This window comes from Leguminivora glycinivorella, chromosome 6, assembly GCF_023078275.1.
Source record: "Leguminivora glycinivorella isolate SPB_JAAS2020 chromosome 6, LegGlyc_1.1, whole genome shotgun sequence".
Taxonomy (NCBI): Eukaryota; Metazoa; Arthropoda; class Insecta; order Lepidoptera; family Tortricidae; genus Leguminivora; species Leguminivora glycinivorella.
In genome coordinates, this window is record NC_062976.1 from 5,207,573 (window position 1) to 5,232,447 (window position 24,875).

The following is a 24,875-nucleotide window of genomic DNA, read 5'->3' on the forward strand; positions in this document are numbered from 1 at the left end:
TGACACACAAGCAGCGTTGTATGTGCTCATTGATTTATAAGTTATACTTTTCGGCTTGAGTTATGGTCTATACGACAGCGACAGTTGCTTCCAGTTTCTTTTGGTTAGGCTATAGTTATTTGTTATACAAGGGGGCAAAGTTGTATTTTAACGCCGAGTGTGGAATTGAAAAACGAGCAAGTGAAAGGATTCTACAGTTGAACCACGAGTGAAGCGAGTGGTTCGAGAATAGAATCCTGAACTTGCGAGTTTTTTAACACACGAGAAGTAAAATACATTTGCACCCGAGTGTAACACAAAACTTTTCCCCTCACTATAGCGAGGAAACTACAACGCAAAAAATGCGTTTATCACTGCTTCCAGTGGTTCCACAGGTGGTAAATCATCTTTTCAGTACAGATGGTGTTTTTTTAACGCACTAGCGCGAGAAGTGGTTCATTATATGCCAGGTCAAAACTTCGGAGCGACATCTGTACTGAAAAACGTCGTACGATACACGTGCGAAAAGGAAATTCGTAACTCGTGTCGATTTAAAACACGACCTTCGGTCGTGTTTTAATTTATCGCCACTCGTTTCGAACTTCCTTTTTTACGCACTTGTATCGTAATGTACTATTATTACTAGATTCACCTGCTTTTATCAATTTTAAAGCAGTTAATTTGACTTTATTCAAGGTCAAATTACTTTACCCACTAGTGGATAAAATGCGTTTTTACCCGCTGGTATTAAAGGACAAAACACGTGTTTCCGAGCTAGTGAGCTACGGCATAAACTTCTTCTATATACATTTGTATCTGACTGCTATCGTCACCGGGGCATCATTGGCATCACTTGCCTCGTCATAGTTTATTTAGTCAATTGGTATATTCTTGTAACGTTTCATTGAATAAGAAAATAGGTTTATATATTTATTGGTCGCCTCATCTAGTACTAAACTTAACCTGTTGTTTCACAAGTAATTTTTACTGTATACCTAATCCGTTGCATTACGTTCATGAGACGCAACCTAATGGTAGACGGATAGATTGGATGTATAGTGAAATTTGGAATTTCAGCTGAAAAGTCACAAACTTCACTTTTTTTTGGTAAAAAACCCTTTTAAACACATTATTGCTAGTTTTCTTATTTTGTTTTAACCTATTTAATTCTTTAAAGTAGGTACATTTTTTATTCGAGTCTACAGGTTACGGATGACTCAATCTCGAGTTGTAGGTTTTTTTTTATACATAGTGTCCGTGTTTTGTGATGATGAAATATGTAGTGTGAAATATGTATGACTATGATGAAATATAAAATTTACTGAAGACCAAATAAAATACGTAATGTTGTATTCGAGATTACATGCCGTTGACATTAATCAGGTTTTAAAAAGTTGTCCAACCAAACCGTGGTCATGTTGTGTATAAAATTGGCCAGAAGTTACGTCGCGCGCGCAGGGGGCGTGGCCTGTCATTCACCGAGCCCCTGCTTGCGACATCAACGCGCAGTGCTCACGCGCACATGCGTTTTGGCGTGGATTAAGCTTTAGTTAATACTATTTCTGACATTAGTACTTAGTATCCAGATCCAGTAGTATAAGCTGTACAGTAATTAAGGGCGATTATTATATTTTGTCTATGATCATTTCTAAGTAGCAATATGTTACAAAAAGCGTCACATAATATAATCATAAAGGAATGTGTACGTATAGAGTTATGCGATAAGGTTACTAGCGGATAATTTACCCATGTAATTTTTGATTCCAATAAGTACCTAACTATTTGAGGAGCTGTTTTCTTTCTCTATACAATGAACCTCCATTTTCCTGACATTTACTCTATCTATATAGTAACTTATTCTAAAACTTAAAAACTCATTGATAACTCAGCATCATCATTATCACAGGCCAGTAACAGATACTCCTTAGACCTTATATTATTGCATTAAGGTGTATTCTCTACCAATGTGAACGGTATCACGGTATTAAGTATTAGTAATTAGGCGGCCATTGTGACCACTAATTGAGATGCGCCTATTGTCCGCAAGCATCGAGGACTAGCGACTGAATTACGTTACAGTCGGTTTTTATAACATAACTAGCTTTTACCCGCGGCTTCGCCCGCGTAATAAAAGTATTCATTAAGATTTTCATTTGGATCCTTAGGTTTCTCTGGTATATTTATCTGCGATTATTTCGATTGCACATAATACTTTTGCTTGCAATGATTGTAGAATATTACACATCGACCACAGCGTAGGTAATTCTATATACGCTGGGGAAACCTTTATAAACATCCCACATAGCCCGTATTTCGACACTATATGATCGGTGGGTAAAAAGTACTTTTTTCTATTATCCCTTACAATTTTTTACATTTTGCTTATACTTATCGCAAACGTAATCTTCAAGCAAGCAAACAACGATCGTCTTAGAGCACTTTGATTGTAAGAGACCGCCGACCGATTATCCGTATCCCTCTAACGATACCCATATTATCCGTATCCGTTTCCGTATCCGTATCCGTATCCCTATCCGTATCCCTATCTCTATCCCTATCGCTATCGCTATCGCTAACGCTATGGCTATCGCTATCCCTATCGCTATCCCTATCGCTATCCCTATCCCTTATCAAGATAACACTAAGTTCTCGCGCTTTGTACACATATTTAAAGTCACATACAGGTCGAAAGCGATTAATTAACATTGTTTTTACCTTTTTTCCCAACGTTTCGGCCAGGTTGCACTGGCCGTGGTCGCGGAAGACTGACGTCCCAGCAAAATGTCACCGGAGATGTAAACAACACAAAACTACCCGATATTAATTTATATAAATGTTCGGGGTAGACAAATAAATATAATTTACCCGCATGTAATTATTTACGACATCACATTAGAAACCTCAAAAATAACAGTACTTCTCCACTATTTAATGGATGTTATTATACATATAAACCTTCCTCTTGAATCACTCTATCTATTAAAAAAACCGCATCAAAATCCGTTGCGTAGTTTCAAAGATTTAAGCATACAAAGGGACATAGGGACAGAGAAAGCGACTTTGTTTTATACTATGTAGTGACATCGCTATCCCTATCGCTATCCCTATCATTCATTCATTCATTCATTCATTTATTCCTTTATCAAACATAGTTTTACATGTCAACAAAATTACATATAAATACATTCTTCTTTGTTATTTTTTGTTATTAAGTGTCTACAGTCGGCACTTATAACTTACATAGTTAATGCAAACATGCTGTCGAAGATACATTTCAATTTTATAATTCAAAATGGTTGGTATAGTGAACCAGTTCAAGAGTGCACGTCGTTGAAAAATTCGTCAACAGTGTAATACGCTTCAAGCATAAGTTTATTTTTAAGTTTATTTACGAATTTACGATTATCGCTATCCCTATCGCTATCCCTATCCCTTATCAAGATAACACTAAGTTCTCGCGCTTTGTACACATATTTAAAGTCACATACAGACAGGTCGAATGCGATTAATTAACATTATTTTTACCTTTTTTCCCAACGTTTCGGCCAGGTTGCACTGGCCGTGGTCGCGGAAGACTGACGTCCCAGCAAAATGTCACCCCATGTAAACAACACAAAACTACCCGATATTAATTTATATAAATGTTCGGGGTAGACAAATAAATATAATCTACCCGCATGTAATTATTTACGACATCACATTAGAAACCTCAAAAATAACAGTACTTCTCCACTATTTAATGGATGTTATTATACATATAAACCTTCCTCTTGAATCACTCTATCTATTAAAAAAAACCGCATCAAAATCCGTTGCGTAGTTTCAAAGATTTAAGCATACAAAGGGACATAGGGACATAGGGACAGAAAAAGTGACTTTGTTTTATACTATGTAGTGATAACATTACAATTATCATCATCATCATTTCAGCCATTAATCGCCCACTGCTGAGCATAGGCCTCCCTTCTTGTACGCCACTTATTCCGGTCCTGGGCTAATCTCAGCCAGAAGTGCCCCTCAGTTTTTCGAATGTCGTCACTCGTCCACCCAACGAGCCAACGGATGCCAGGCGCTTCTTACATCCGATAGCGGCCACCATTCGGTCAATATTTTGGTCCACCTGCCATTACAATTCGATTGATCTTCTAGCATGTCAATATGGGAAATCTCATCTACTGTTTGTAAGTTATGTCTACTTGCTCTTCCGCCGCGCCAGATATTTTCGCTGGTCTAGCAGAAGGTCTTTCTTTCTGACTGTATATGAGAAAATCATCTACGTACCAAATACGAAAGCCTTATTGCGAGATATTATTTATTATTTTGAATAAAAATGATTTAACGGTCTTCTCGACGAGACCACATTGATGTCATTTTTAATATGAAAACAGGGTTTAATGACCTGCCGAGGAGTAGAGAGTTGCATACTTATATAATGTTTAAATTTCCTTACAGTAGATAACTTTACAGATTTTTTTTTTATTTTCCTTTTAATATTTAAAGTCATTCTTCAAAGAACATGTAGCTTTTAAACTAGATTACCAGCTCTTAAACTAAATTACCAAATCTCCCACGTCACGTCTGACGTCACGTAGGTATTCTTTTCCAAAATTCAGAAGCGCATGGAATTATTCAAAGCGATCGTTTCAAACATTCCCATTGTTGAATAATTGCTCATGGTAATTTTTATAACTTGTGTGAGTGTAAACAAAGTGATAAATTGTCTATGTAACTGCGTAAAACTAAACAATAGTTTGACTGGTTTAAATACTTGAAATGACGGATTTTGACATTTCGGTCGTATTCACTTTGACACACTTCACTTCACTGTGTAGAAAAGAGGAGCAGTTGATGACGGATTTTGACATTTCGGTCGTATTCACTTTGACACACTTCACTTCACTGTGTAGAAAAGAGGAGCAGTTGATGAAAAGGGACCCTTTACACTGTGTGATTCTTCTCTTAGCGCACACATACATGGTCTTTCCTGTCATTAATTAAAGTTATCCTTAATCTGGAGCATTCCATGAAATTGTCTACCGTTGTCCCGTAAAAACGCAAATTTTCTGTAAATTGGCTTGTGCAAGAGGACCTTTTTCTATAAGGCAATATGCAGAATGATGCACAGAAAAATAATCGCCTGCTTTAAACGCTGAACGAAAAATCACTACACACGAAATATAACGCGTTACCTGCGGGGTCGGGTGATCCCCGGACACATTTATATTAGTTGCCTAACTTCAAATAAAACTTCCAAATTGCATTTGCCAAAGCGTAACTAAATATTTATTTGCCTGTACCGAACCGGCTGCAGTTTTAATGTGTGACGAATTATGTGTGCCATCAACTAAATGATTGGCATTGATTTTACGACACCTTTATGAATGGAAATACGTGTAGTGTAATGCTTTTGTTTGTCTTGAATATCTTACATGTAATTTTAACGTATTTTTATCTGCTTGTAACAATTGCAACTTCTAACAGTTTAGCACAACTCGCGTTCTCGAGCGCGAGTCCATACATCAAGCATCTGTGCGCTGTATATCAAGTTGTGCTAGACTGGCAGGAGAACTATCCGAAGTTTATGTATTTACGTGAACTCGTTCACGCGAAATGAATTTGCAAGTAATAATACATCAAACCAAGTTGGAATATTGTCCCTTTAAAAAGTAGAAAATGCTAAATTTACATGCAGACTCCGTCATGTCGACGGTCAATTTAGCAGAACATACATAACAAGTATCACAACATTCACAACACACAGCGAATCGTGCGTTTTAGTTAATCAGATAACCGAATGGCCTAATAAAAATCTCCCTTCCCAAGTACTGAAAGATTTATTTCCCGACTTATAGAAAAGGGCAGCAAACGTACATCTTTTACTCTCCGTTTCCCTTTTCCCTGCCAGTGCCAGCAAGATAATGTATTAAATCAATTAAATGTATTTTTTTCCTTTCGGCTAGAAGTTACAAAATCTACTTAAATATTGTATCTTGAGCTTTGTTATTCTTTGTTACGATTTTTTTTTCGATTTCAGCATTAGTCCCATACTAAAAGTTGTTCATTATCACCTAAAAAGTCGCTATGCAAAGCTTTTTATTTCACCCGGTATAAGCTAACATAAACTAGCAGAATTCGAGTCCAAAGTCCTTCTATAATATTATTATACAAGGTATTATGTTCTTATCTAAAAGATAAAAACAAGGATTCGTTAAGTAGTTACCTACTCATCTATAAATAACCTAACCACAAAATTAAAAGTTTGAATACCCTCCTGACCGCGACATAGTGGACCGATTTTCATGAAGCATGTCTAGGAACACTCCCGACTAATTCAACTTAACAAAAATCTAAAGCGGTTCATCCATTCAGGAGCTGCGATGCCACAGACGGACACACACACAAACAGATAGACACACAGACACGTCAAACTTATACCACCCCGTCGTTTTTACGTCGGGGGTTAAAAATACTGTACAGTACTTGTAGGTATACCTACAAAATATGATAAAGTGTTCATAGTGCATTTCTCCAGTTCTTTTATCTTGTTTACTGCCCAAGGATTCACTGCCCCGTATTTGTTTACGCCTATTTACTCACGACTGTTTGACCTTTGGGACCTGATATCGCATTTCATTTTTTTTTCTGTCTCTGATCTCATGCTTACACCTCCGTTGCATCATAACTGCTGGTTTGAGCCTAGAATCTCCTTATTCTTTATTCCTCTTTTTCATTTCATCTACACGACACGATATCTTGTTGTTTAGAATGTGACATACTAATAAATGATGATTTCTGTACCTTATCGAGTTATCGCTTTAACATCCTGTTTGAAATGTCATACGAAATTGTCAAACGATTAAAAGCGACAAGGTACAAAAATCATCACTTATTTATGCCGGTGATTGTACTGGCCTAAGGTTAAAGACTGCCAATTTTCTTAGTGCTTTTTTATTTTACGACTAAACACTCTACGCATAAATTAATAAAATTGTCATCATCAATGGACGTGCTATTTTAAAGGTCTTGGGTGGTTATTTCGAATACAGTTCCATATGACATCTTCTTTAAAATGACATTCCACTATTGTAAACAACAACCGCTGAATTATGAAAATCGGGCACTGTATTTTGTCACTCGAAAATCTTTGAAAAACGGGGAAATGTTGTTATTGAAATACTCTTTGTAGCAAAAGAAATAGAGTAGGTATCCAGTGGTGGTGGTGGTGGTGGTGGTGGTATTTTCCACTCTTTATTTTAATGTATAATTTAATAAGTGCCTACCTAGTAATAGGCTAGTTTCCAATACTTAAAGTAAAATATTTTATGCAGTGCACGAAATAAAGCACCACATAATTAGAAGTAAAATATGGACAGTAGTTATGTTTAAATATAATTTCTCTTTAATAAGTCAAAGAGAAAGATATAAAGTAAATGATTTGACCATGACGTCACTCCTCAGTATTTCATAGTAATTCCATATAAGCAAATCGTTTTGACAGTTCTTAAAAAGAAGCTGATTTGACTAGTAGGAAACTAGCTTATACTGTTGAAGGAAACACGAAATCTCAAGAGGCTGAAATAAAAGAATCCTACTGCCACATATTACCTATTTTAGCTAACTCTTAATTCTCCATACATGTATTCTATGATAGTGCACCGTATTATTTCGGTGCGTATTGGCACTGAGTCAACTGGGGCCTTGCTCACCTTGGCGCAGCGACAATATGGCGTTATATAAGTGCGTTATTAACTGGTGCACCTATGATGTTTATCATGCAACCATTTATATATAATACAAGTTAGTCTATGGTATAACACACTCAAGACACACTTCGGACAATAGCGATCAAATTATATCAAAGAGGCGCACTGCACAGTCTAAGCTCGTGTAGGTGAACGCGTACCAATGGCGGCTGGTGAAATTTTCTGCTAGGCAACAAAAGGCAACAAAAAGAAACCTACCTTTACATTAGGTACTTTACTAGTAATAGTAGTAATCAATTTTAAGCAAGCCTGTGGGAATCGGCTTGTATGGATCAGCCCCTGCTGACGCGTACCATGCATGAGTGAGATATGACAGGTGGACATTGCGCTTTTAACAGGCGGTAACTATGAGGTAACCGAGATCGGGTGAGCGGCACTTTTAGCGGGAAGCGGGAGTGGCCTTACTGTATGATAGTACTCGTTTTTATACTATTTTTATACTCAAGACATAAGAGCTATAGTACAAACCATTTTAAAGATCGCGGCTCTCACTAGTGCACCTACGCCCAAGTCTGATGTATGAAGACGCAATGCAGATGTTTATAAACATGACAAAAATGCCGAAACTCCTACAAAATTAGTCTAGAATAAATCAAGTTTGGATTTCGTTTTGTAATTCCCAAAATCCGCTGTCAACTATTATACTTATAATATTGGTTTTTTAGGCCGTCTACGGAAAATGTTCACTAATAAACTGAAAATACTAAAACAAACTGTAAAAAAGGCGACTACACGTGTATGCAATTTGGCATACGTCGTAGGCTCAAAAGTAGGGCACAAAAAAACTTACTTTTCATATCTTGGGTGTTACCCAAAATTTCTACCAATATTTGATTCGCAATTTTCTTTTCCCTCCATATCTTTGATGCTTTAAATTTTAATAGAAATTGCGTTTCCTTGCGCTCTCAGTCACGAAACTTCCCAAGAATGTATCCCATTTTCCTTATCGCGCATTCATCCGGATTTCCGACTCAAGCGGACCGAATTCCTGTTCACCTTGATTCTGATTCACAACTGGCCCCGTAGCCGAATGGCATTTCTGCGACGCCAAACGCCACAGAAATGCAGTCTATCTCTATCGCTCTTGCGTATTGGCGCGACAGAGCCAGACTGCATTTCTGCGGCGTTCGGCGTCGCAGAAATGCCATTCGGCTACGGGACTTGAATCGCGCATCACCAACCAGTAGTTAGATCCCCAAATACGTATAGTTCCTCTGGGGATCGAGGTGAGATATGCTGGTATGAAAGTTGGAACTTGAGAATACAATTTTATAGGTTCTTGGAACCGAGATGACATTGGGGATGCCATACAGAAATAAACGGTCCATCGGGAGTGATTTCATTTGTTTACTCGTTGTGCTCATTAAGAAATGCGTTCTTGTGTTATGACAGCGTGCAATTTTGAAAGCTTTTATCATTGCCCATGATTGATGCTGTGATATTTTGGTTCTTTTAATTTAGTAAGATACAGGTTTTCATTCAACTTAGGTTTGTTGCTGTGGTGTTACTAAAGGAGCAAAATTTGAGTGTCATAGAATTAGAGGAGATTCACCTCACGAAGAAATTAATAACATTGAATGGTGATTAGTAGCAATAATTTTAAAATAGTAGTCCTTTAGTTCCAATTTAATTTAATTCCTATGTTCAGAAGATCGATTGAAGGAGATTGTGAGAAAATCGTGATGATTGAAATAATAAGCTATTCTTAATAATGACTCTGTTTTCATGCTGCTATTTTTACGATCGTATAAGAGTCAGTACAAAATATTTGATTACGTTCAAAATGCAAAGTTTGAAAGAGGAGGCTTTTGTAGTTGTATCAAGGCTTTTGAAACATATGCTTGTCAAGCGGCTGTCTTAAGAGTCTTAAGACTTTGAACTGGCTGTTTAGTCTGGTTAAAGTTTTTCAAACATTTGCTTGAACTTACTAAACATGAACTTTCGTGCCGTGAGAAAACCGAGGGTAAAGTCACATGTCTGTCACCGACTCAGCTGTCAGCTGCGCGCGCATGTTGCAGTGCCAACGACTCATGCGCCTTGACCCCGAGCTTTCCCGACGGCTCGAATTCGAGAAGGACGTAACTCCATCTCTCTCTCGGAGGCAAATGAGTGATGACGATATCTGCCTGCGGCAATGCATCATGGGGACTAGGGACTATTCTGTTCACAATTTCTACGACTATAGTTTCTTAACTGAACCCAAAAAACCGAAAGTTGTTTTATTGATGAAATCAATTGTGTCCGTTGTCCGAATTACAACCGCTTACAACCTTACTCACCTCATCTAAATGATAATATACGTTTAATTATAATCTAGCTGTGATTTCTTTGCATTTACATAAATTATATGTTCCGCACTGAGATAGATTTTATTTCGTACCACGTACTCGAAGTATAATCGAACCAACTGAATCATGACCCACCATAATCTCATTTTTAAATCGAAATTCGCTTGAAGATAGGGTTTCCTTGGTGACTTTTTATCATTTTATTAGACACTGACTTGTTTGTAGTGACATAATGTAGTTAGTATTTAAAACGACCTAAGTGCATTATAAGCGATAGACCTTAATACAGGTTTGAAAGATTCAAACGAATTATTTGCCAAGTGGGTCATGAATTAGTTGGTTCGATAGTACATATCATAGTTACATTATTTATTTATTAAATAATGTAAATTCAATCGGTAGGCATTTCTGGAATTTTGAAACCGTTTGAGAAGTTGTTCACATGTCTATAATTATACTTATCAAAATAGAATAATATATTCGTCGTATTTCCGCAATAGATGTGCGCAATGATGTGTCCTGATTTATCCGTCTGAATGTTTGATTAACATCAAAACCCTTTGTTGTTTGTTTCTCCCTGCGTATGTAATGGGAACATATATTAACATTTAGAAGTGTACCTTCTACACCACAAAACCGTTGTTCCCTTAAAAATAAAAATATAAAAATTTGCGTTTCCAAGTAAATATGTGCTTTCTACAGGATTGACGAGGACAGACGCGAAAGAGAAATTTAGGCTTGAAATGCGGTAAATTGCCTCGGCCAGTGTTCTTTACGGGATAAGGTTCAATTTTGCTTGGGAGCAAGTAGTAAGTCAAACGCGTCTGGATATTAAACTTGATTTATTGCAACTAAACGAGAGGGTAAAAATGCATAAGTATAGCTACGCAGATAGGTAGGTATAGGTATAGTACGGGGACGGAAATCGACACAACATACCGCCCACCAAAAACAACAGTTTTTAACTTAACTAGGAAAAAAACTTAACCTAAAACTTACGGACATACTTAATTGCTTGAACAATATCATATCATCCAAAATGCATTCCAAATTCCAACACATCTTAGGTATCACAAGCAATAACATCACTATCGTATGTTTTAAGTTCAACACTAATTAATGAAACTAATGATTTTGATACATTTCACTTTCTTATCACTAAATAACGAATTATAATCCGAGCGACGCTGGCAGGAGCCAAAGCAAGAGGATAACTGATAAACAAGTTCAATTTCTTGAAGTAAACAACAAACTGCCTGCGTTGCGTAGGTAATAATCGAGTGCCCGCGTAGGGTATCTTTTACATTTTAGTACCTAATAATAATATGATGCTTACTTTCTAAGTACTAAATTTATATTAAATGGGTCAACCATAACAACAAAATATGTGTACATACATACATAGCAAAGGTACATTTTAGTGGACTGTATAACTAAAAATATTTTATTTAACTAACTTCATAGAAATGAGGTTCTATGTTTGTAGGTATATGTATGTTCGCTCGTTTTTATGGATGACTTAAAACAATAACTTTATAACTAGATAATGTTTTAACTAACACATCTTCTATTTCAAAGATAAACAAGATGATTAGGTAAGTAAACAAGGAAAACTTAATAATATCTAAACAAATTAAGGATTTACATACCTATTTATTTATATATAGGTTAGCATTTAATTACATTTGCAGAGGTAATGAAGTTACAATACTTACAATGGTATGTTTAAGTACCTACTAACTATAGGAAATTTGGGATCCGCTCGGTGACCCAATAATAGGAAGTGACTATGTTTTACATTTAACATCTACAAAATTGTAATCGATGCATTTACCTATAAATTACATACTTAAGAGTTTCTATACACTTAGCATAAATTAGCATAAATTACATAAGACAAAGTAGGTATATTTTACTTAGCGCTTGGAATAAAGAGTAACAATAATTTTCTCGCAAACCTTTGTGCTTATGTATTGAGTAGGTATTACAAATTATAACTACAGTCGGCCGGAATTATAAGTACCTAAAAATTTATTAACATGCGAAATAAATTTAACCGCCCACCATAGCTCATTATTTTTTACCTTTGATGTATGTTATTTATTCATCGGCAGTTTTAGGTAACAATATCAATTTAGATAACGGTCTTTTTAGAATATGATCGCCCTTGCATTGGACCGTCGCAACACGAACTAAATTGTCGGGCCCTGCGTGCAGTGCCGTGATTTTACCTAACAACCACTTGGCTGGTGGTAAATCCTGCTCCTTTATAATAACAACATCTCCTATACAGGGTGATTTTACAGCGTCGTACCACTTATGTTTTTGCTGGAGTGTGTTTAAATAATCTGCCTGCCATCTCTTCCAGAAGTCTTGCATTTGTTTTTGTACGAGCTGCCAACGTGTCAACAGATGTAACTTCTTAGTTTCATAATTTATATCTGGAATGTTCATCAAAGCCTCACCTACCAGAAAGTGTCCTGGCGTGAGGGGGTTGAGTGTGTCCAGGGTGTCATCCAGCTGGCAGAGTGGCCTTGAATTTAGGCACGCTTCCACTTGGCACAGCTGAGTTGCCAGTTCTTCATATGTCAACTTCGTAGTTCCGTTGACTCTCAACAGATGGCGCTTTGCTGAGCGAATTCCGCTCTCCCATAAACCTCCAAAGTTTGGGGACTTTGGCGGCACAAAGTGCCACGTTGTGCCATCATTAGCTAAGAGTTCAGCAATTTCTTTAGGTACGTTGCTAGTACTCTTGGACCACATAACTCTTAGTTCTTTATCACCACCAATGAAATTGGTCCCATTGTCACTCCATAATTGTGAGCAATGTCCTCTTCGTGCGACGAATCTCCTGAACGCCGCGATGAATGCTTGAGCTGTTAAATCAGTTACTGCTTCCAAGTGGATTGCTTTGGTGCACATGCAGACAAACAAGCAGATGTAGCCTTTTGTAGATGTACGGCCTCGACCCTTTGACGTTCTCAGGTACACTGGCCCTGCAAAATCAACTCCACTGTGGTAGAACGCGCGATTCTGTGTAACTCTTGAAGCAGGTAACTGGCCCATTAACTGCTGTCTCGTAATGGCGTTGTTTTTTATGCATACGATGCATTTCCGAATATAATCTCTAACCGAAGTTTTGAGACCTATGACCCAGTACTTACTTCTGACGTAGGTCATTGTTTGCATGATTGTGCCATGTAAAGTTTTGGCGTGTGCATCCGCTATTATTAACCTTGCAACATGTTGCTTGCTTGGTACGATAATCGGGTGTTTAGCGTCTTCTGGCAAATCTGCTTCACTCAGCCGGCCTCCAACTCGCAGTAAATCGCGTTCATCTACGTACGGGGTAAGTTTAATTAGTGAACTTTTATTTCTAACCTTTCCTTTCTTTTTCAGGTCTTCAAACTCTTGGCTATACACTGCTTTCTGATAATATCTCACGCAGCAGATTTCAACGTCTTCTAATTCTTCGGCACTCAAGATTTCTTCATTTCTTTTGTTTTTATAGTTTATAAATCTCTTACAATGTGCTATCACTCTCTTCATCCTGACCATAGACGAAAAGCTTTCCCATATGGGCGTGTCTTGTACTGATGTATGGAATGCTTTCTTACATTCTAGGTCTGTTGTTGGAATTGTAGTGGCCCGTAACACCTCAGTGTTTGTATTCTTTAACCATGCGGGTCCACTCCACCAAAGGTCATTGTTTGGAAGTTCACTTGCCTTGATACCTCTTGAGGCAAGATCAGCTGGATTGTGTTCCGTCGAGACGTGTCTCCACCTGTCGTTATCTATATGCTGGATGATCTCCGATACTCTGTTGCCAACGAACACCTGCCATCGGCTGGGCGGGGACTGCAACCACGAAAGCACCACCATCGAGTCTGTCCACGCGTACATTCTATGCATAGGTATGTTCAATAGTCCTGAAATTTCATATAACAGCTTTGCTAATAATACCGCAGCACACAGTTCAAGTCTCGGGACCGTTAATTGTTTCAGGGGAGCTACCTTTGTCTTTGAAGCTAGCATCGTGACATGAACAACATCGTGCTCGTCTACCACTCTTGCATACACAACGGCTGCAAGTGCAAGTGTCGAGGCATCAGAGAACCCGTGAAGATCAACTTCTTTGCAGCGAGACGACATCTTGATCCATCTTGGAATCTCAATCGTCTCCAGCTCTTGTAGTTCGTCTCTGAAGCTCGTCCATTCGTCAACTAACTCTGAAGATAGCTCATCATCCCAACCACAATGACAAAGCCATAATTTTTGGATCATGATCTTCGCTGTAATTACAACAGGTGAGAGCCAGCCAAAGGGATCAAATAAGCTAGCGACATCAGATAATATTACTCTTTTTGTTACAGGTGTCCTGATCGCTGGTAAGTTTACTGAAACGTGAAAAGTGTCATCCTTTCTATCCCAGGTAAGTCCCAGTATCTTTATAATTTTGTCTAATTTAATTTCTTTCTTATCTTTTACAGGTTCCGGAGTCTTCGAGTCATCAGTCAAGTCCTTCAGGAGTTCTTCAGAGTTGCTAGACCACTTCTGCATCTCGAACCCACCTGCCTTTAGTAATGCCTTAATTTCTTTACAGGTTTCTTTTATCTCGTCGAGATCTTCGTGCCCTGTCATAAGGTCATCCATGTAGAATGAGTTTCTTACTACCGCCGCTCCTCGAGGGTAGTTGTTCTGCTCATCATCAGCCAAACGTTGAAGAGTACGTACAGCCAGATGAGGTGCCGCTGCTGTCCCAAATGTAACTGTAAGTAGCTTATAACTATCTATTCTTTCAGATGTGTTGTCCCGCCATACAATACGTTGTAAGTCTGTGTGTTTGTCGTCCATTCTTACCTGACGATACATCTTTATAATATCGCCAACAACACAGATTTTGTGAGTTCTCCATCTAAATACCAGACTACGCAGGTCTGGCTGTATTGTAGGTCCTACCATCATGCTGCTGTTTAAAGAACATCCGTTTGGGGCCTTTGCTGACGCGTCAAAAACTACGCGCAGCTTCGATGTCTCTTTATCTTCTCTTATTACAGCACAATGAGCTAGATATACTGCATTATCTTCGTCTTCTGGGTCGACCTTCTTCATGTGGCCCAGCTGTAAGTATTCGTGTATTACCTTAGTGTATTCAGCTTTCAGATTCTCGTTCCTTGCGAACTTTCTTTCCAGCTGCTGTAGCCTCACTACTGCCTGATGCTTTGTATCTCCACACGATTTTACAGTGTCTTCAAAGTTTGTCTTTAAAGGAAGTTGTACTACGTACCTCCCTGTGTCGTCTCTCCTTGTTGTTTGTTGATATATTTCCTCGCACCGTTCTTCCTCCTTTGTCCACATGCTCTGCTTCGTGTATAGTTCAGATTCAACCTCCCAAAACTTCTTCAGGAGATTATTATCCTCTTCAATTTGTCCAGTAACATGTAGACTTGTAATGTGCTGTGAAACAGTAAATGATGTATTATTATTACCCCTGACAAAATCCAGCCCAGGTGTGTTTTTTGTGCAATAAAGTTTCCTGGTCCCTTCATTAAACCTGCTTCTAGGATTTTGCTGTAAACTTTTGCACCAAGGAGAATATCAATCCTACCGGGTGAGCCAAAGGTGGGGTCAGCTAAATCTATTTCGTAAACTTGTGGCCAATTAAGATTTCTAATTTCCCTAGATGGTAGCTGACGGGTTATAGTTTTCAATACATAAGCATCTACATTTAAACAATAGGAAATATCGTACCTTGATTGAATGTTCAACGTTACCCTATGCTTGATTGTCGTCTCACACTCTTCAACGGCAGAGATCACTCCGCTGACCTTGGTTTTCTTCAAACCCAGCAAATCGACCGCCCTTGCAGTCGCGAAGGACTCCTCCGAGCCCTGGTCGACGAGAGCCCGCAGCACGTGTGACTGCCCCGACTCCGCTGTGACGTGCACCAATGCTGTCGTCAGCAAGGTGCCTAGACCAGGTTGTAGACGTCGTGATGCGCTCGACGACGTGTGCGCAACAACGACGGTTTGTATCTTCTCTTTGTTGTTGTTATTTGTTTCTCCAGACGTATGCGACTCTCCACTTGCTTGTTTCTCTCGGTGCAATAACGAATGATGTTTTCTTTTACAAATCTGGCAAGTTGTCTTCTGTTTACACTTTAATACATTGTGATTCGGTATCAAACAATTAAAACAGAGATTATTCTTCTGTACAAAACTGTATCTATCTTCAATCGATTGCTTAGAAAACTGTTTGCATTGATATATATAATGATCTTCATTGCAGAATGTGCACTTCACTTCGCTCGTTGCAGTTACATGAAACATCTTTGTTTTCACAGGTTTGTATACTTTACTTGCAGGTTCAACCATCTCCAGGGTACGAAATCTGTTTTCCAGGAACGATTTTAATTTATCAAAACTAGGTAAGTCGTCAGACTCATCTCTGCTAATTAACTCTTCCCATTCCTTGTGAGTGCTCGAGTCTAGTTTTGATACTATAGAATAGTTAACGATTGCGTCCCAATGATTTGTAGGTAAGCCTAGATGTTTCAGTGCACTCATACATTCTACCGAAGTGTCTAACAGTTGTCTTAAAGCTGTAGCTGATTCTTGTGTTAACGTTTTTTGTGTAAAGAATTTCTTAAAAACACAGTTCGCTATATATCTCTTATTGGCATAACGTTTCTTCAGTACTAACCAAGCTTCTTTATAATTTTCAGCAGTTATAGAAAATTGTCGTAACAATGCTTCCGCTTCTCCAGCTAAACTGCTCTTTAGGTAATGTAGCTTCTGAACATCTTGTAAAGATTCATTGTTATGCACTAATGCCATAAATAAGTCATGGAAAGACTGCCATTCAGTGTAGTTGCCATTAAAAGAAGGTAGCGAAATTCTTGGCAATTTAACTTCACTACTATTCGATGTACTAGGTGTACTAGGTGTAGGTGTGTGTTTAGACTCACTTTTTGTCGGCTCCATACTTTCTAACTTAGACATCATTTCGCCTTTGTAAGTGTAATACACTTCTTCAAAATCCTCACACATGTTGTCAGCGAAATAATTTGTAGCTTGACGCTGTTCCATAGCGACCGACAAAATTAACATTTCATGTACGGCTTTAAACTCCTTCCAGTACGTTTCCAGTGTATCTATTCTTCCTTTCACATAACCAGCTGTTAATCTCTCCCTGGGAGATTTCTTGTAGTTAACGTACGCCTTTTTCACCTTCTCTAAAGTATCGGCCTGAATAACTATATGTTTTTCAATGTTTTCCATTGTAGTAAATGTCTATCACAACATACAGTCAAAAAAACACCACGAAAAGTACGTAACCACTGTAGGAAAGTTCCAGTCCTTTGTTAACTTTTTATGAGTAGGGTAAGCGAGCGCCGCACAAAATTGTCCAACAATTTCACCCAAATCACGGCGGCTCACTACTGTAATACACGGCACAGTACTGTCTTATTTGTAGTTAAGAACCACAAAACGTTTGTATGCACAATACACCTTGTCCTTAGTTCGATTATAGCACTTAATTAATATGCAAAACTGTTTTGTTAAAAACACCGAATTGTCTTAATCCTTATCGTTCTTTTTGCTTAATTCACTTGAGTTGCATATTTGTCCAACGAATTAAACACATTTCAACTGTTATTTAACGTTATTTCACCGAAATTACACTAATTTTCTATTGAACCAATTATTTTTACGAGTCACTGTCCGAGCATCTTGGTTCGTATGGACCATGTTCTTTACGGGATAAGGTTCAATTTTGCTTGGGAGCAAGTAGTAAGTCAAACGCGTCTGGATATTAAACTTGATTTATTGCAACTAAACGAGAGGGTAAAAATGCATAAGTATAGCTACGCAGATAGGTAGGTATAGGTATAGTACGGGGACGGAAATCGACACAACAGCCAGCTTTATTTATTCATGTAAACTACGACCTTTCAATTGCCCGATTCTATTCAACTGACAATTTGATCTGAGATTTCTTACGCTTTCCCTGTACGACTCTTCTATCTTAAATTATTATTGGCAACTTTGAACCTTTGAGTTTAAAAATATTAAGAAATTGTAATTTACAAATCAACATCCATACTAATATTATAAATGGGAAAGTGTGTGTCTGTTTGTTTGTCCGTTGTTCACGGCAAAACGGAGCGCAAATTGTCGTGATTTTTTAAGTGGAAATAGTTGAAGGAATGGAGAATGACATAGGCTACTTTTTGTCTCTTTCTAACGCGGGCAAAAGCTAGTATAGCATAAATGATTCTCGAGATTTTTAGTGTGATAGACAGACAGACGGACATAGTACCATAATATAATGGTTCCTGTTGTACCTTTTTGGTACGGAACCCTAAAAACTTGGGCCTTTTTCTATGCGTGCTCTTGCCGATGCGTGTCTATTTAGGAACGAAATATAATGCAATGGGTGAAACAAATTAATGTCGCGCTAATTTGACTTCCTGCGGCCAAGATGACAAATGACAATCGTTCGCGGAACTAAACTAAAACAAAGTATTCGTTTAGCATTCACGATTTTTAGAGTCTTCTATGCTATTCTGTTTATGAATATCTATTTAATTCTGTAGACAAGCATTTTTGCCTTTTTATGACAATTAAATTTTCGTAGGTTTTAGAAAAGAGAATTTTAAACAAAAGTGATACCGTAAAATACCGTTTAAAATCATTATCATCCCCGGTGACCGGGTGACTTTTTTTTGTTAGCCTATTTGAGTGTCCCACTGCTGGGCAAAGGCCTCTCCCCTGGCTCTCCATGACTCCCGATTCTCCGGGTGACATTATGAAAGTAAATCTACAATGTCATCATCCCTCATTATTAAAGTAAATCTACAACGTCCGCTTTATTTGTCCATCAACGTAATACGTATCAGAATCCCAGTCCCAGCAGATTAAACCGACGTCTCTAATAAAGGCCGCCGACGCTGTAATCCGATTTCGTTTAATGAGATTATGGTGACGTTCTACAACATTTCATTTGTAGCGCGGATAGATAAATAATTGAGATTGTCCATCTCGCTACAGTTAACCCGTGGAGCGTCCTATAGATACACGGTGTCTATAAATAGTATATAATTTAGGGGGGCGGGCGCTCTCACCATCTATCATGAGCTTTTGACGTTTTAGAATACGTTACTCGGTAGCATAAACGTTATGGAAAGAGCATGTAATTCAATATAATCAAGTCCTAAGACTTTTCTAATTGACACAACTATTGAAAATATTTCAACCTCTCGAGCTGTGTTGAAACACTTGAAACCAATCTGAGTTTGGTTCACATGGGGGGCAAGAACCATACCGTTCTACCCTAGAGGTGGTCAGAGGGCGCTACTAGTCCTTGTACTCCTTGTATAGTAGATTACTCATAGTTGCAGAGGTCGAAATTATATTTTAATGAAAGATAATTTCGACCTCTGCAACTATGACCTGGGTGGCCGAGCGGAAACAGGCATCTGCCGCGATTGCAGAGTACGCTGGTTCGATTCCAGCCTCAGGCACCAGTGTCTTTGGTCACTTTTTCTTTCATATCACACGTGTAATTACACTTCGGTTTGAATCCCTAAGACTTTAGTAAGTAATAAGTTACATCTTACTTTGTTGGCGCGATGACCCAAAATGAGTATTCGCCTCCAACACAAGAGCATGCCACTTTACTTGGTCCAGAGCGACATCACTCCAGCCCTCAACGACGTCCAGTTAACGGAGATCTGCCCAAAGATATTTAAGATGGCCAGCAGAACAGCATCCAGTTGGACGACCCAAATAGGGCCTCTTAGACTGACTGACTGCCCGATCCTAACCCATCCTTACGTTACGAGCTAACCAAGCCTGCAGGAGTTGCAATTTTGTCACTTCAATGTAGATAAAGAATCCCTCACGTTTTGGCAGGCATATCAGTGTGAGAGTGACAGATGTCTTATCCACGTTGATAACTGATAAAATTGCAAGCATGATAGGCCTGCAGTAGGTAATAATTACGACGTATTAATTACAATTACGATTAATGACGAACAAAACAGTCTTAATAATTATCTGTCTCTACTATCAGCCACAGTAAAATACTAGAGATAATTACACGCAGGAATGTCTGTCGACCTTACACAACAATGTTTACACACCGTTTCATGTGTGATACGGCCAATATGCCGTTTGTACATGTCACGTGCTTTAAATACCGAATTAACTGTCAATATTAATTTAGGTTGAGTTTTCGTTCCAAAAAGCATGTAGCTTGGGTCTCAGAGTTGCTGCTTCTTTTCTCACGTTTGTTGAACGTAAGCGAGTAAGGCCTGATTTAGACGGCGTGCGAACTCGCATGCGATTTTAGTTACATAGCGGGCTGTTGAGGTTACATACAATTTTGCACAGCCATCAAATACCGCAATATAATAAAACTCGTATGCGAGTTCTCGTACCGTCTAAATGGGCCCTAAGCGTGATGGTTGTGAGTGTCCGTACTCGTAAAACAGAAAACTTAATTAATATGTTCTACTAACATAATACCTTTTGCTGATTCGTATTTATGCTTATAAAACGCTGCGGAACGATAACAATCTGCCAGAGTCAAAAGTGACATTTTCGTTGAAAAAATTACACTTTTTACAATAACAGCAGCGGTATCGTACTGCAGTGATTCTCTGAAGCATTACAAGCGTTGCCGTTGTTTGAATTGGCCAGTTTTTAGTTAGAATTTTCACGATATTTCGTTTTTGGGAGCAAATTGTTACAGATTTGTAAGGTTCTTTCTAGATCTAGATCTTTGCTCATCCCTTTTTTATTTATTTATATCGAGTGAAAGTAAAATAATCAAGATTAGATTAGAAACTATGAAATTATTAATGAAAAATTCGAGGTTGTTAAACATTCAGGCAAGTTTTTAGGCAATCTATTAAAAGCGTAAGATTAAAGGCATAATTATGTCGAATATTAGCTAAATTAGCTTTTACTTTTATCTGTGTAAATAATTTTTGAGTAAGGCTGACAATAATTATTTAATTTTGTATTATTAGATTACAAAACATTCTACTAATATTTACGCTATTATTTAATCTGCTAGTACTTGGAGTACTTTGATACAGTTTTACGTTAATGGACAAAATAACGAAGTAAATTAAAAATTCCTTTAGTCCTTAATGTTGTCAGCCGTCGCCACCGGCTTAGCCGGGATGATAAAGTGTTTCTTTTCAGACAGTATTTGACGGTGTGTCCTTTGATACCAGAGTCATTTTTAGGGTTCCGTAGTCAACTAGGAACCCTTATAGTTTCGCCATGTCTGTCTGTCCGTCCGTCCGTTCGTCCGTCCGTCCGTCCGTCCGTCCGTCCGTCCGTCCGTCCGTCCGTCCGTTCGTCCGTCCGTCCGTCCGCGGATAATCTCAGTAACCGTTAGCACTAGAAAGCTGAAATTTGGTACTAATGTGTATATCAATCACGCCGACAAAGTGCAAAAATAAAAAATGGAAAAAAATGTTTTATTAGGGTACCCTCCCTACATGTAAAGTGGGGGCGGATATTTTTTTTCATTCTAACCCCAACTTGTGATATATTGTTGGATAGGTATTTAAAAATGAATAAGGGTTTACTAAGATGTTTTTTTGATAATATTAATATTTTCGGAAATAATCGCTCCTAAAGGAAAAAAAAGTGCGTCCCCCCCCTCTAACTTTTGATTCATAAGTTTAAAAAATATTAAAAAAATCACAAAAGTAGAACTTTATAAAGACTTTCTAGGAAAATTGTTTTGAACTTGATAGGTTCAGTAGTTTTTGAGAAAAATACGGAACCCTACACTGAGCGTGGCCTGACACGCTCTTGGCCGGTTTTTGTAATTTTGAAGTTAGGACCTTCTTTCTTTCCAGTACCAGCAAGGGTCGGAAAAACGCAAGTCATTTTGAAAAGTGAAAGTTTTTCGTTCAATAGATACTTTATTATAACCAATGTAAACGACTGAATATGCCCATGACAGTTGTGTTTACTTACGTGTCATCCTATGGGCATATTAGGCATATCCAACATTAATTCTAGCGGCGGCCGTTGGAACACTTGGAGCTAATTAGACACCAATATCTGGGCAACCGAGCTTCGCTCGGTTCTGTTTCGTATCCTTGACATGTGTCGCCATCTAGTTCAAAAATGAATAGTACCTACATCGAGCGAAAGAATTCTCAGCCTTAACAACACAACTACTCCACACGAGATGGCGCGCATTTCGCCACAAAAACTCAAATAGTGTATTTTCTATTCGTTTTAGCCTTGACCTGTGTCGCCATCTAGTGTTTGCAATAAATAGTACTTACATCGACCGAAAGAATTCTGTCTTAACAGTACAACTACTGCACACGAGATGGCGCGCGAAGAAAAACGCATGAAAACTCGAAAATTCGCGTTTTCCGGGACCTAAGGATAAGTTAGACCGATTTTTCACCCCCAAAAACCCCCACATAACAAATTTCTGCGAAATCGTTAGAGCGGTTTCCGAGATCGTCAGTGTAAATAAATATATATATAAATAAATAAATAAATATACAAGAATTGCTCGTTTAAAAGTATAAGATACAATTTAAAAGCCTACAAAATGAGGGCAGCACCAGTCGTGAACGTAGCGAACAGGGCCACCCAACACGTTCCACAACTCTTGTCCGAACAGACTCTATTTGCAACAATAAACAAGTGTGGCTTAGCGACTTTACACAAGCCATTACGTTACGTGAGTACAATAATTATCTCATCTTGGACAATTATTAGCGAATGCAGCTAAACAATATTCTATAGCGCCTTTTGTTGTCGGCTCCCAGCCAATTTCATCCATTGTTTCCCGTCATCTGGCAAAATACCAGCTGTATTGGAAGTTTGCGCGTAAATAGCATAAGTGTATGTGAAAGCATTGCGTACCAAGTGTTCGATATTGGACTCTTACGGTGCCTGTATATTAGTCATAAAACTGTTGAAAGGCCCTTTATAGGCCGTATGCCGTATTGGTAAATGGAGTTGGAATAACCTGTTTTATCAATTGATGCAGATATTGTAGATAGGGTCATCGCTTCATCAGACTTCAATTCACACTAAATTTTAATACATTCCCGTATATGCAAACACATTGTAAACACATTTTTACGATAAAATAATATCTTATCTATCTCAATATCCTATAAAAATACTCACCGCAAAGCGTTCGATTTGAAAATAAAAATCATTAAACTGCCAAAAATCTTTCGGATTTTATTTACTTCTTAAATTTTTATGACATTTCCGTATTCCTATTTCCACAACCTCAACAAAGAAATATCTAGAAATGTTTACAAGTCGGACACAACTGACTGGTAACCCTAGGAGTAGAGTATGATTGATATCTGTTCCAGATCGGGTCAGGTGGAATGCAATTGTGACGTGTCGACAGTGTGTTACTGTCGATGTCGACATCGCTAATAGTGGGTAATAGCCGTTATGCATATGATTTACGAGTAGCTGTTGTGCGACTTCTCTTATCGTTTCATGTGCACTTTTAAAACTGTTAAAGAATATGAAGGAATGGATTCTTTTTAAATTTTGCTTTGCAATGCTTTTAGGATTGTTTCCCAAAACAGTCCTTTTGATAATAGTAACTTGGTTTCATTTTTTTTTCTGAATGCAGCTTTATGTATAGGTTTGACTGCTTTAGCGGTACCTTAGAAACATTATTAAGCGCGAAAGTAAATCCGTTGGACCTATTACTTCTTCACGCTTAAACTGCTGAAACGACTTGGATAAAATTTGGTATACAAGTCCGTAATTTTGTATCAAACGTCATCAATATTAAATTTGTTGTAGTCGACTGGTCAGCCAGTAACTTGTATCCCCTTATTTGTGCTGTACAGCATCACCGACAGACCTTTTCATTAGAAAAGCACATATGTTTATTAAATGTGTTTGTACACACTAATGGCAGGTAATGTGGCTCGGAATTTACAAATACCCGCACGTGACCCCAGTGCACGCGGCCGAAGGTGAGAAAAGCCGAGTGACGGGCTATTTCGGGACCTGGCGTGCCGCCATCGCCACTTCTGTGTACAGTCAAACAATAATACCGTGTCATACTTATATTATGGATAAACATGAGAAATACTTGCAAAGAATTCTCCTCTTATATTGTTCCCTGAATCTTGCATATGTTGTTACTATGTTACTCTTGCTTTTACCCAATCACTTGAACATGGAAAGTTTTTACAAGCCTTCATTCAACTTGCCTTGTTAGTATGTTAGTTTGGGTCAAAACGTATTAGCTAAATTTGACCCGGTTTCCGATTGAGCTGAAATTATGCACGCATATGTAAATCACGTGACAATGCATTAATAACTCTGTCAAGAAACGTCGTATCCCCATCGAGTAAGGGCTTTTTAGAAAAGTCTCGGAGAGCAGTAGATGACTGTTGAAAGAAAGGTACAGTCGGCGATAAACGCTTGTGCCAAAAATATTTTTTTTTTGTAAAAATACTTATTTTTGTCTCTGTTTAGCCCGATGGTCGACGAGTAGAAAATCAGGATCGTTCTATTTGTATACCTATGTAATACTGTGCCACATTAAGAGATTGGTTAAGAGAATCCTTTCTCGTATCCTCATGGCTGAGGGATGTGACAACTGTCCACTCCACAGTCTTTACTAGTGCCCTCCAATTCGTTCTACACATATTGGGTCTTGTGCTTGCTAAACGTTGGGATACTTGGGATGTGAAAAACACTTGTAGATAATTTTCCTCTCTCTGTTTTCTGCAAAAGTGTTTTCCTGATTTTTTCCCCGAGCAAACTATTTGTCCCTTTACCACACTGCAGGTAGTAAGCGGCAT

The 24,875-nt window shown here is 38.2% G+C and overlaps 1 protein-coding gene across 9 annotated transcripts in view; it reads left to right on the plus strand.

Annotated features, from left to right (window-relative positions):
* LOC125226820 (GTPase-activating protein skywalker) overlaps nt 1-24,875 on the plus strand; it is a 162,571-nt gene that overhangs the window by 43,715 nt on the left and 93,981 nt on the right. The window lies entirely within an intron of this gene.